This window comes from Alosa pseudoharengus, unplaced genomic scaffold, assembly GCF_046254945.1.
Source record: "Alosa pseudoharengus isolate Yale_2024_CS ecotype anadromous, Long Island Sound unplaced genomic scaffold, YU_APseudo_1.1 YU_APseudo_1.1_scf_13, whole genome shotgun sequence".
Taxonomy (NCBI): Eukaryota; Metazoa; Chordata; class Actinopteri; order Clupeiformes; family Clupeidae; genus Alosa; species Alosa pseudoharengus.
Genome location: NW_027468598.1, coordinates 7,717,200 through 7,730,906, shown reverse-complemented (window position 1 = coordinate 7,730,906; position 13,707 = coordinate 7,717,200). Strand labels below are relative to the sequence as shown.

The 13,707-nt window shown below is 38.6% G+C and overlaps 2 long non-coding RNA genes across 2 annotated transcripts; both read left to right on the top strand.

The window, feature by feature from the left end:
• The first annotated feature begins 1,117 nt into the window (after positions 1-1,117).
• On the top strand, positions 1,118-8,495 carry LOC143121557 (uncharacterized). Its single transcript, XR_012986508.1, has 5 exons — positions 1,118-1,432; positions 2,600-2,680; positions 2,992-3,024; positions 5,113-5,389; positions 8,304-8,495. It is a non-coding gene; the product is annotated as an uncharacterized LOC143121557 (long non-coding RNA).
• Positions 8,496-9,018: 523 nt separating this feature from the next.
• On the top strand, positions 9,019-10,033 carry LOC143121558 (uncharacterized). Its single transcript, XR_012986509.1, has 2 exons — positions 9,019-9,550; positions 9,583-10,033. It is a non-coding gene; the product is annotated as an uncharacterized LOC143121558 (long non-coding RNA).
• Positions 10,034-13,707: the final 3,674 nt, after the last annotated feature.

Sequence of the window (13,707 nt, the reverse complement as noted above, 5' to 3'; positions counted from 1 at the left end):
GAATAGTTACTTTTTTTATTTTGATAGGTGGCCCGCTTCACAGTTATTGGGGGGACCACCCTGGAGATCAGGGTCCGGCGCATGCTGGCATACAGCATGACCAATGAGCTGGCCTCAGGCCTAAACTGGGCTGGCAAGAAGAACAAGGATGTGGCCATACAGAAGCGGCCCTTTAAAGAAATGGCTCTCTGCAAATGCATGTTTGGTAAGTTATTCTCCTTAAGTATGAATGCAGTGCAGTAAAACAGTATGCCCTCAATTGAGTAAATAAGCTCAAGTGTCACACTTCTGCCCCATCCTATTCAATTTACAACCAATTGGACTATGCAACAGGGAATTTCTTATTTATTTAGTTGATCATTTTTTCATTTTGTCTTTTCTATTGGTGTAACGGGTACGCTGGCAATTACGCCGCTCCTTTAGGCATCTCTTGTCTTGTGTGTCGTTACCACTCCGCACACCAGTGTCGCACTTTGCCGCTGCCGTCGTGTATAGCCTACTATTTAGCTCTATTTTGTCGGCAGCGCTCCATAAAATACATTGTTGCCAGTTAAAAACTTCGGCGCAGATGTGCGTGCCTAATGACCGCACACTCACGTGGGCACCAGCATCCACAGTGGCACACTTGCCACGCACATCAGCGCAGACGTTTTTTAACTGGCAAACACTGGAAAATAATGGATTTTAAATAGCAGCGCCAAATAAATAGAACTGATTCGTAATCTAATCGGTGGCGGCAAGGTGCGACTGGTAGCACAACTCGACAAGTAGCCCAGTTTGACTGAACCGATGTGCGTTGGCCTTTAAACGAAAATGGGAATGAGTGAAGCCTGCTCCTAATTCGGCCAATTCGCTTTTCTGTAGTTCGTCTGAAGAAAGGGCTAACCTGAGGCCGAATCACATCTGGCAGGCGAATCTCTACCTCAGCTAGGCTATTTCTCTAAATTGGGTAACACTGGATAGACACATAACCTACAGAAGAAATTAAAAGATTGTTCCTCTGGTGAGAAGGGAGAGTACTCCACACAAATTGGAGCCTTAGATCATAACACTGGTAGCCTAACCAACCCAGTCTCACGTCTGAACGTGTCACTGTCACGTTAATTAATATATTGGGACGTGTTGTGTAACACGTTTCCTTGTTAAAAAACGTGTTGAGCAAAACGTAATTATCGTGTTACTATCACGTTGTATTTCGCTTTCAACGAGCCAACAGAACCACGTCATCTGTCAAAAAAGCCTGACCTCACAAAATGGGGAGAATGTTATTTGATGCTTTTGACGTGCAGTTTCACACTCTTAAGCCTGTTTTGAGTTGTGGATTAGAAGGAGCCACCTTCTGGCTAGCAGTTTGAGAAGCCTGAACCCCAGAATCCAGAAACAATAACCGAGCAGGGACGGAGAAAAAAGAAGAATCCAAATGGGAAATGAGGTGAGCCTTGCTACTGCCGCTAGCATGATTATTTTGCTAGCAATTGAGCAAAACATTTTAAAGTTGATTTAACATGAAATAGTAGCCTATGCATGGGCAATACTGTGAATTCAGAGTAGGCTTGCACAACTTATAATTTAGCTAACGTGCATGATGTAATGTTACATTAATCTGTAAAACAGCTGTTGTCTGTGTAAATTAGCGTAATATTGTTAGTGTGGGCTACAGCTAACAGCTGGGCCTATCAGCCAGGCATGTATAATCGATAATCATGATGAACGTGAATAGATTTCGTTGCGAAACGGGCATTGTTTTAGGCCACATATCAGGTATAAAACAATTGTATTTTGATACAGCAGTTCTCCGGATGTTAGATATTCACTTATAATATAATATTGTATTTCTTTAACCTGATTAAGAGAGGGGTTTAATTCAATATAGAATTGCAATGTGTGTGGCCCATAATATTAGAGATTAGATTAAGCTAGATTTAGATTAGATTCAACTTTATTGTAATTTAAAAGAGTAGGCTACAAGTACAGAGCCAATGAAATGCAGTTGACATCCAACCAGAAGTGCAAAGAAGCAGTTATGTAGACGATCAAGATTAATTATGTACAACAGTTAAATACATAGGCAAGTTTTCCAGATGACGTGTACAGTGACAGAAATAGCCTATACAGTGAATATGGAATGTGTGTCTAGCCTATAACAAAACAAATTGATAATAATACATAATAATGATAATAGCAGTAATTACAGTAGGCCACTCGCACTGTTGTTGGTGACGTGTCTGTTTCCTATTGTTCCATGCCACTCTCCTACTGTCTCCTTTACTGTCCTGCGCCACTCGCCTACTATATTTTGCCTCTTGCCTACTGTCCAGCACCATTCGTCTACCGTCTCCTATGCTGACCCACGCCATTCACCTACTGTTTCCTAACTGTCCCATGCCACAAACTGTAACATTAAGCTGACACAATCTTGCTGCACGGTTACTTATCTGCATGCAATCACTATTGCCAGCTGTTATGAGTAAACATTATATTGGGACACCAATATATTTCTGATTCATGGGCAGTGTATTTGCTACTGAAGAAAAGGAGAACACATAGTAATTGTTCTTGGATGGGTATTTAGAGTAAGGTTTCTATTGATCTTTTTCAGATAAGGCCTCTTCATTTTCAACTGTGAAGGATCTACATGGACTTGGTCTGGATAGCCTTTCCTGTTTTGATGAGCCAGTCGGTATGTATTAGACATTCTTTAGGATAAAAGGAGCCATATGTTATCAAAAATTCTACACCCATATGTAGAAAAGCTTTGTTGCTGTTTGTTATTGTTGTTGTTGAAAACTACGTTGAATGCAAAGAGATACATATGTCCCTTGGGAGGAGAGGGATGAGTGTGGATGGTTGAATTGTCCAACAGGCGAAAAATTTATGATTGTGTATGATTGTGTTTATGTCTGTATATGATTTTTTGTACTTGTTCCATTTTAAGTATGCTTATATACTTTACGCCATGGTGGTCTAAATTGTCTTTATTGCCACTTGCAGGGTCTAGAGGAAAAACCCTATATGAGCCCCAGGGTGAGTAGTGTATAATTATTTTATCCCAAGCTTGATTTTCGTAGAAAGGTGTTCAAACCAAAATCAAACCAAAATCTTCTAAAATAATAGATAGATAGATTTATTATTTGTCCTTTCAGAAAATTGTTCTGCGCCATACAGTAGACAGTTAGACAAGACTGAATACAAGACGGAATATAGACCAGAATTTCCCTCACCGCAACCGCCCCCACCCTACCACACCCCCACACATACTCAACATCAGGGCAGAAGGCACAGACCCCACTACACATGTATAGAATGATAAAGTGCAGTTGTGCATACTGTGATAGTCCAGCTGGAAAGAAAGTGCATGGTCCTGCAGGTAACGTCTTGTTCATCAATATAATGCTAGTTGGAATGAATTACCAACTGGCTCAATTTGTTTGGAAAGAAGGTAGCCTGAACCTGGTGTATGGGATGTGACATATCTCTATTAATTGCATGACCTTTCATCAACACCCTTCTTTCACAGGTCGTAGCAATACTGTCTAGTTTTTGCCCCTCAACCTTGCTGGCCATGTTAACTATCTTGCTCAGTTTGTTTTCTTTTTGGTCACTGACAAAGAGAAATACCAGGTAACACAACAAAAAAATAGCATGCTCTCCACAAATGAATGATAGAAAAGTAACATATCTCTATCCACTCTAAATTGTCTTAGTTTGCACATAAAATGCAGCCTCTGCAGCCCCTTTTTATAGATGGTGTTGGTATTACTGTCCCATTGCAACTTATTATCTATTATTGTGCCTAAGTACTTGTACTCGACTACAATCACAACATCCTCACCATTTTTAACCATACACTGGGGGGGCTGGCTCCCAGTTCTGTACTGTAGTCTATTATTATTTGCTTTGTTTTCTGTATATTTAGAAGAAGACAGCTGGACCTACACCATTTCGCGAATTGATCCACCCAGGCCCTGTAGTTGGTCTCCTCGCTATTCTGTATTAACCCCACTATTGCTGTGTCATCTGCAGATTTTATGAGGTATGAAAACGCTCGAAAAACGCCGAAGAGCCTCGTATAAGAGCCCCAGTGTGATAGGCTGGTTGCTGTCATGTGACACACGCCACCACAAGAAAGTGGAAACGCATCGTAGAGCTGGCCGTGTGGGGTAAGGTAAGTTAAACTACGTAAATTTAGTAAATAATAATAATAATGTTGTTGTTTTTTGTTGTTTCGAACAAAATATAGAGATAGTTATCCTGACTAAAACTCCTTTATGCTGTAAAACAACTAGAATCACGCGAAATTAGTGCAATTTCTTAGTCAATGTCTTATCGAAATGAATGCGATGGTGATACAATCCTGCTTTTCAATTAGTTGACATGGTGTTTGACATTAAATTATAATGAGGTCAGTTTCATGTAATAAGCTATTTGTTTCTTTGGGTCTGGGTAATTGAAATGAGCAATTTCTTAGTACAATTCAATGTCTTATAATGGTAAAAGACGTGGACAAATACGTGATAATTAGCCAAATAAATCATTGTTCACGACACGTTATGGTTAAATTATCAGAATGAGTGTGATGGTGATACAATCCTGCTTTTCAATTAGTTGAGATGGTCTTTGACATTAAATTATAAGCAGGTCAGTTTCACGTAATAAGCTATTTGTTTCTTTGGGTCTGGGTAATTCATGTGACAAAAAATTCTGTTATAGGCTACTACCGTTTTTCAGAAAAACAAAGCAGTACAACATTTCTATCTCCAAAATAATGCATTGTACGCATGTGTGTACTACGTAGTGCATGCAGCTTTTAATGTCCAAAGTAGCCTATACTGATTTTCCTGCATAAGAACTACAAATACTCCTCCAAAACTACAGTCTTGACACTTGAAGTTGTGGAGTTATATTTTAGTAGCCTATTCTATAATTGCATAAATACCCACATCGGTATTACCCTTGTCTCACCTGTATACAACATATGTCTATGAATTGCAGTAGTGATCAAATGAAAAAGGAAAGAAAGGTGTCCTGATGTGTTGTTTAGGGATGGTCCTGCAATGTTTTCTCGACATATCTTTATGTCTTTTTTTCTCCCCTCTACTTATGTTTTCACAGATCCTTGCTCCTGATATCCTGATGTATGGATTGCACTTCATTATATGACTCCAACAGAACACTCACAGAAAGGAGAGTGGTGTCAAACTACAAGACAGCCAGCATGTAAGCAAGGCCTTGATTGTCCTTGTTTGGCTACTCATTTGTCTACTTCCTGAAGAGGCTGAAGCATGCTGGCCTTGACACCTCAGTCCTTGCTTCCATTAACAGCTGTGTTATGGAGTGCATCCTCACATCATGGTCTACTGCAGCGGTGGATACAGAGGACAATTGGCAGGTATTTTACATCACTTTTACATTACTTTTACTGTGATTTTGCTAGATATGGTTGTCGCTGTGCTAAATATAGGCCCATATTGTAGATCGATCGAGAAACGCATTGTACAGCTGATACATCTTGGGCTATACTATTAAGGGACAGCTGAATTGACCACCTAAACCATATATTTTCTGAAAGCAAATAGCCTCTAGATGTCAATTAATATACATTAAGACATGTCCCACCTTCCTACTGACTTTGGTGCATCATAAGGCGTACATAGGCCCATATTGTAGATCGAGAAACGCATTGTACAGCTGATACATCTTGGGCTATACTATTAAGGGACAGCTGAATTGACCACCTAAACCATATATTTTCTGAAAGCAAATAGCCTCTAGATGTCAATTAATATACATTAAGACATGTCCCACCTTCCTACTGACTTTGGTGCATCATAAGGCATACATAGGCCCATATTGTAGATCGAGAAACGCATTGTACAGCTGATACATCTTGGGCTATACTGTTAAGGAACAGCTGAATTGACCACCTAAACCATATATTTTCTGAAAGCAAATAGCCTCTAGATGTCAATTAATATACATTAAGACATGTCCCACCTTCCTACTGACTTTGGTGCATCATAAGGCGTACATAGGCCCATATTGTAGATCGAGAAACGCATTGTACAGCTGATACATCTTGGGCTAAACTATTAAGGGACAGCTGAATTGACCACCTAAACCATATATTTTCTGAAAGCCTATAGCCTCTAGATGTCAATTAATATACATTAAGACATGCCCCACCTTCCTACTGACTTTGGTGCATCATAAGGCGTACATAGGCCCATATTGTAGATCGAGAAACGCATTGTACAGCTGATCCATCTTAGGCTATACTATTAAGGGACAGCTGAATTGACCACCTAAACCATATATTTTCTGAAAGCAAATAGCCTCTAGATGTCAATTAATATACATTAAGACATGTCCCACCTTCCTACTGACTTTGGTGCATCATAAGGCGTACATAGGCCCATATTGTAGATCGAGAAACGCATTGTACAGCGGATACATCTTGGGCTATACTATTAAGGGACAGCTGAATTGACCACCTAAACCATATATTTTCTGAAAGCCTATAGCCTCTAGATGTCAATTAATATACATTAAGACATGCCCCAACTTCCTACTGACTTTGGTGCATCATAAGGCATACATAGGCCCATATTGTAGATCGAGAAACGCATTGTACAGCTGATACATCTTGGGCTATACTGTTAAGGAACAGCTGAATTGACCACCTAAACCATATATTTTCTGAAAGCCTATAGCCTCTAGATGTCAATTAATATACATTAAGACATGCCCCAACTTCCTACTGACTTTGGTGCATCATAAGGCATACATAGGCCCATATTGTAGATCGAGAAACGCATTGTACAGCTGATACATCTTGGGCTATACTGTTAAGGAACAGCTGAATTGACCACCTAAACCATATATTTTCTGAAAGCAAATAGCCTCTAGATGTCAATTAATATACATTAAGACATGTCCCACCTTCCTACTGACTTTGGTGCATCATAAGGCGTACATAGGCCCATATTGTAGATCGAGAAACGCATTGTACAGCTGATACATCTTGGGCTATACTATTAAGGGACAGCTGAATTGACCACCTAAACCATATATTTTCTGAAAGCCTATAGCCTCTAGATGTCAATTAATATACATTAAGACATGCCCCACCTTCCTACTGACTTTGGTGCATCATAAGGCGTACATAGGCCCATATTGTAGATCGAGAAACGCATTGTACAGCTGATCCATCTTAGGCTATACTATTAAGGGACAGCTGAATTGACCACCTAAACCATATATTTTCTGAAAGCAAATAGCCTCTAGATGTCAATTAATATACATTAAGACATGTCCCACCTTCCTACTGACTTTGGTGCATCATAAGGCGTACATAGGCCCATATTGTAGATCGAGAAACGCATTGTACAGCGGATACATCTTGGGCTATACTATTAAGGGACAGCTGAATTGACCACCTAAACCATATATTATCTGAAAGCCTATAGCCTCTAGATGTCAATTAATATACATTAAGACATGCCCCAACTTCCTACTGACTTTGGTGCATCATAAGGCATACATAGGCCCATATTGTAGATCGAGAAACGCATTGTACAGCTGATACATCTTGGGCTATACTGTTAAGGAACAGCTGAATTGACCACCTAAACCATATATTTTCTGAACGCAAATAGCCTCTAGATGTCAATTAATATACATTAAGACATGTCCCACCTTCCTACTGACTTTGGTGCATCATAAGGCGTACATAGGCCCATATTGTAGATCGAGAAACGCATTGTACAGCTGATACATCTTGGGCTATACTATTAAGGGACAGCTGAAATGACCACCTAAACCATATATTTTCTGAAAGCCTATAGCCTCTAGATGTCAATTAATATACATTAAGACATGCCCCACCTTCCTACTGACTTTGGTGCATCATAAGGCGTACATAGGCCCATAATGTAGATCGAGAAACGCATTTTACAGTTGAAACATCTAGGGCTATAATATTAAGGGACAGCTGAATTGACCACCTAAACCATATACTGTATTTTCTGAAAGCCTATAGCCTCTAGATGTCAATTAATATACATTAAGACATGTCCCACCTTTCTACTGACTTTGACAATACAAAATAGTGTCATGTATACATTTATGTCCTCCAAAGTTTGCAGGAAGGTGGGCCATGTACTAGTCTGTTAACTCACATGTACAAGTGACAGGCTTTAAGAAAATATATGGTTTGCATGGCTGAAACTGCTTTGCCTTTGTGTTGGAGCTCAAAATGTTCTAAACATATCTTAAATTTCTCTCTTCTACTTATGTTTTCACAGATCCTCGCTCCTGATATCCTGATGTATGCATTCCATTTCATTATATGACTCCAACAGGACACCTACACAAAGGAGCTGTTAAAGCAGTGTCTTTCTTCAAACAACAAGACAGCGAGCATGTAAACAAGGCCTTGTTTGTCCACTTCCTGAAGGGGCTGAAGCATGCTGGCCTTGACACCTCAGTCCTTGCTTCTATTTACAGCTGTGTTGTGGAGCGCATTCTCACATCCTATGGTCTGCAGCGGGTGGTGTCATCGCTTTATTTATCATTGTTTGTGTAAATCTTACACATCTTACACAAAAGTCTAAAATAATCTAAACTTCATTCACTCTCCATGTATAGATCAAGATAGACTTGCAGAACAGGCTGCAGGGCAACAGTCTGATAGCCTGCATGAAAGCATAAATGGTCCGCACTTGTTAAAAAGTGCAATTATCAAAGGGCCCTTGAATTGTGTTTTTTTAAACCAAGGAGTATGGCTGTAGCGATGCTGTCAGCTCTGCCATAAGCAGTGACTGTGATTATGTTTGCACATTTTGAAAATGTTGTTTTTCTTTCTTTTGCATTATTTTCCACTTCATTGTTGTATAGTTTGTATAATGTTTGTTAAAGTTGCACACATTAATTCACTGTTCGTATTTGTAAAAATGTGTATAGTGTGGTATAGTTTGTATGGTGGAGTCTTTATTGTATCGCACAAACAAGAACACCCCACCATACCACTTTGACTAACCAATTTTCTGCGGGAAACCCTGGATGCTTTCTAAAGGTATTTTGTGAAACATAGGGGTTGCTATGGTAGTGGTTGCTAAGCTATTGCTAGGGTAACTGAGAAGGTTGCTATGGTGTTGCTACGGGATATATGGTGGTTGCTATGCAGGTTTATAGGGCAATCATGTTGGTTGCTAGGTTGGTGATAGAGTAACTGAGAAGGTTGCTAGGGTGTTGCTAGAGTAGATATGGTGGTGCCTATACTAAATTAAGTGATTGCTAGGCTGGTTGCTAGGGTAATTGAGATGGTTGCGAGGTTAGTCATGTTGGTTGACTATCAAAGTGGTTGCTAGGTTGGCATTGTACAGGTGGTTGCTAGGATGTTGCTAGAGTAGATATGGTGGTTGCTATTCCAAATAAAGTGGTTGCTATGCTGGTTGCAAGGTTAATCATGTTGGTTGCAATGGTGGTTGCTCGGTTGACATTGTGGTGGTAGTTGTGAGGTTGTTGGTAGGGTAATTAATATGGTTGCTAGGTTGTTGCTATGGTTCTTATTTTGGTTGCTAGGTTGTTGCTAGGGTAACTTAGAAGAATTTTGTTCAGCTAATACATTTTGGCCTACACTATTAAGGGACAGCTGAATTGACCATCTAAACCATATATTTCCTTAAAGCCTATAGTCTGTAGATGTCAATTAATATGAATTAAGACATGTCCAACATTCCTATTTACTTTGGTGCATCATATAGGCTTAAGCAGTACTACTATTTTTGCTCTTAGACTATAAAAATCCATAATCACTTTAAAAACGCTAACTGATTACAATAGTTTTTGAAAGTCAATTTCCTTAAATCATGATTGAAATTGTAACCATATTCTTTATTGAATAATGTTAATTGACTATAATACTATTGTATTGTCATCCTTCTTTGGGACTTTGGGAGTACTTCAATATCCCCTTCATGTATCAATGTACATTAAAGCATCTTTGATAGTAAAGGACTCTCCATGTAAATAATTACTTGAATTGTCTTTCACTTGTACTGGTTCTATATGTTTGGACCACTGATTGACTGCACTCTGGTTTTCATCAGCAAGGTCAAGGCTTAAATTAACCTCAGATAAGTCTGTTTTCATCCCATGCATTATATGTGCTAATGTTGTGAAGTAATTGGTGTGACCCTACAAAGGCCTGTCTAACCTATGACCTATTAACCTAGGGTTAGTAAATATGGGATCGGAGTGAAATTACCTCACACATTCAGAAACCTCAAAGTGAAATGACCTCACACATCCAGGAAGCTACAGCAATACAAACTCAGCTACTGGTCTCAAATACGGCAAACCAGTTGCCAATTTCTATGCCCTTTATATCAATTTGTGCTACATGTTATTAGTTGAAAATTACTGGTGTAAGTTTATCTGACCTGTCTGACCTTTGCAATTTATGGACATGTACACATTGGTTTCGCATTTCTAACTAGAATATGACTGATTAAATTTGACATGTAACATCCTTGGATGACACAAAATATAGTGAAATGGACTCAACCCTCACATATTCAGACTCTGTAGCACCCCCTACAAATCCTTTTTTTTTTCAATCTTTGGCTCCGCCTCCTGACAACACACAAGCAGCTATATTTGAGTGTGTAGTTAAATCGCATCTCACATATTCACAGACTCTATAGCACCCCCTAGAAATCCAATATTTCCTATATTTGGCTCCGCCTCCTGGCAACACACAAGTCATTAGATGTCCTAAATTTGACAAACTAGTTTGTTATCATCCCTTATATCAAAATATGTGCCATATGTTGGTACTATCTTGAATTAACTGGTGTAATCCTATCTAGGCCTGTCTGACCTATGCAAATTATGGCCATCTAAACCTAGGGTTAGCATTTCTAACTTGCATACCTCATAAACAGACTAAATTTGGCATGTGACATCTATCTATGACATAAAATATACGAGATATGTAAAATCACACCTCACACATTCATAGACTCTATAGCGCCCCCTAGAAATCTACATTTTCCAATCTTTGGCTCCGCCTCCTGACAACATACAGGCAGCTGGAGGTCTCAAATTTGACAAACAAGTTTGTTATCATTACCTGTATCAAAATATGTGCCACATGTTGGTACTATCTTGAATTAACTGGTGTAATCCTATCAAGGCCTGTCTGACCTATGAAAATTATGGCCTTTTAAACCTAGGGTTAGCATTTCTAACTTGCATACCTCATAAACAGACTACATTTGGCATGTGACATCTATCTATGACATAAAATATACGAGATATGTAAAATCACACCTCACACATTCATAGACTCTATAGCGCCCCCTAGAAATCTACATTTTCCAATCTTTGGCTCCGCCTCCTGACAACATACAAGCAGCTAGAGGTCTCAAATTTGACAAACACGTTTGTTATCATTCCCTGTATCAAAATATGTGCCACATGTTGACATTTCATGAAATAATGGGTGTGACACTTACCTAGGCCTGTCTGGCCATGGGTGTCTCAATTGTAGTTTCTGAGTATGCCCGGTGCATCAAACTTGCCATGGCAGGTAAGATCAGTGAAATTGGGGTTATTTCAGCGCAGCACACCTCTGTGTATCATATTCAATCAAAATATGGATGTTTTAATGGTTTGTTTATGATTTAAGAACTTTTGTTGGTCAATATCTGTCAAATATGCTCTCTAAACAGTTATTTCTGAAGATTTCTTGTGCATCAAAAGTCCCACAACACCTAAGATAAGTGAAATTGAGTTTATTTCAGCACAGCACACCTCTGTGTATCATATTCAATAAAAATATGGATGTTTTAATGGTTTGTGTATGATTTAAGAACTTTTGTTGGTCAACATCTGTCAAAAAATGCTCTCTGAACGGCCATTTCTGAAGATTTCTTGTGCATCAAAATTCCCACAGCACCTAAGATAAGTTAAATTGGGTTTATTTCAGCACAGCACACCTCTGTGTATCATATTCAATCAAAATATGGATGTTTTAATGGTTTGTGTATGATTTAAGAACTTTTGTTGGTCAAAACAATGCTCTCTGAACAGCCATTTCTTAAGATTTCTTGTGCATCAAAAGTCCCACAGCACCTAAGATAAGTGAAATTGGGTTTATTTCAGCACAGCACACCTCTGTGTATCATATTCAATCAAAATATGGATGTTTTAATGGTTTGTGTATGATTTAATAACTTTTGTTGGTCAACATCTGTCAAAAAATGCTCTCTGAACGGCCATTTCTAAAGATTTCTTGTGCATCAAAATTCCCACCGCACCTAAGATAAGTGAAATTGGGTTTATTTCAGCACAACACACTTCTGTGCATCATATTCAATCAAAATATGGATGTTTTAATGGTTTGTGTATGATTTAATAACTTTTGTTGGTCAACATCTGTCAAAAAATGCTCTCTGAACGGCCATTTCTAAAGATTTCTTGTGCATCAAAATTCCCACCGCACCTAAGATAAGTGAAATTGGGTTTATTTCAGCACAACACACTTCTGTGCATCATATTCAATCAAAATATGGATGTTTTAATGGTTTGTGTATGATTTAATAACTTTTGTTGGTCAACATCTGTCAAAAAATGCTCTCTGAACGGCCATTTCTAAAGATTTCTTGTGCATCAAAATTCCCACCGCACCTAAGATAAGTGAAATTGGGTTTATTTCAGCACAACACACTTCTGTGCATCATATTCAATCAAAATATGGATGTTTTAATGATTTGTGTATGATTTAAGAACTTTGTTGGTCAACATCTGTCAAAACAATGCTCTCTGAACGGCCATTTCTTAAGATTTCTTGTGCATCAAAAGTCTCACAGCACCTAAGATAAGTGAAATTGGGTTTATTTCAGCACAACACACATCTGTGTATCAAGATCAATCAAAATCTGTAAGTTTGTGATTGCTTTAAACAGGGGGTTGTCCAATACACATAAAACAAACAGCAAAGGTATGCTAATACAAAGCAGCACTACAGGCACTAAATAATCATTTACATTTGATCAGATTCACCTTTATTGTCATTGTGCAGAGTAAAAGTACAGAGTTCCCACTCTAAGTCAAATGTAAAATTCTATGACTTTTCCCTGACAAAACACCTGAATTTCCATGACTTACAATATACCGACCAATGATTTCAGAGCACCCGCATCAAGAGTCTTTTACTTTTTTAGAGCGAGAGATGAATAAATAGGCATTGGCAGTTGGGCTACTCAAGCAAGCTGTAAAGCTAATAACCAGATATACACCAATACTGTGTGGAAATATGCATTTTGGCTAGTACATCATAAACCACTACGACAAAATTCCCTGATATTCCATGACCTTGCCCCCAAAATGATAAAAATTCCCTGACTTTCCATGTCTGGAATAGACTTTCTAAAATTCCATGATATTCCAGAAATTCTATGACCCGTGGGAACCCTGTACAAAGCAAAAGTGCAATGTGATATACAAAGTATAGACAGATGGTGCATAGGCAGGACAAGAAATACTGTATAGTGTCGTGTAGACAGTAATATGCAGTTGGTTTACAAAAAGTGGTTTAGAGTAATATAAATTAGATATAAATATGGGCAGTGTATTAACAGAACATATGAGAAAAACAGAATAAATATGGATATTCAGTATGAACCATATAGACATATGTGC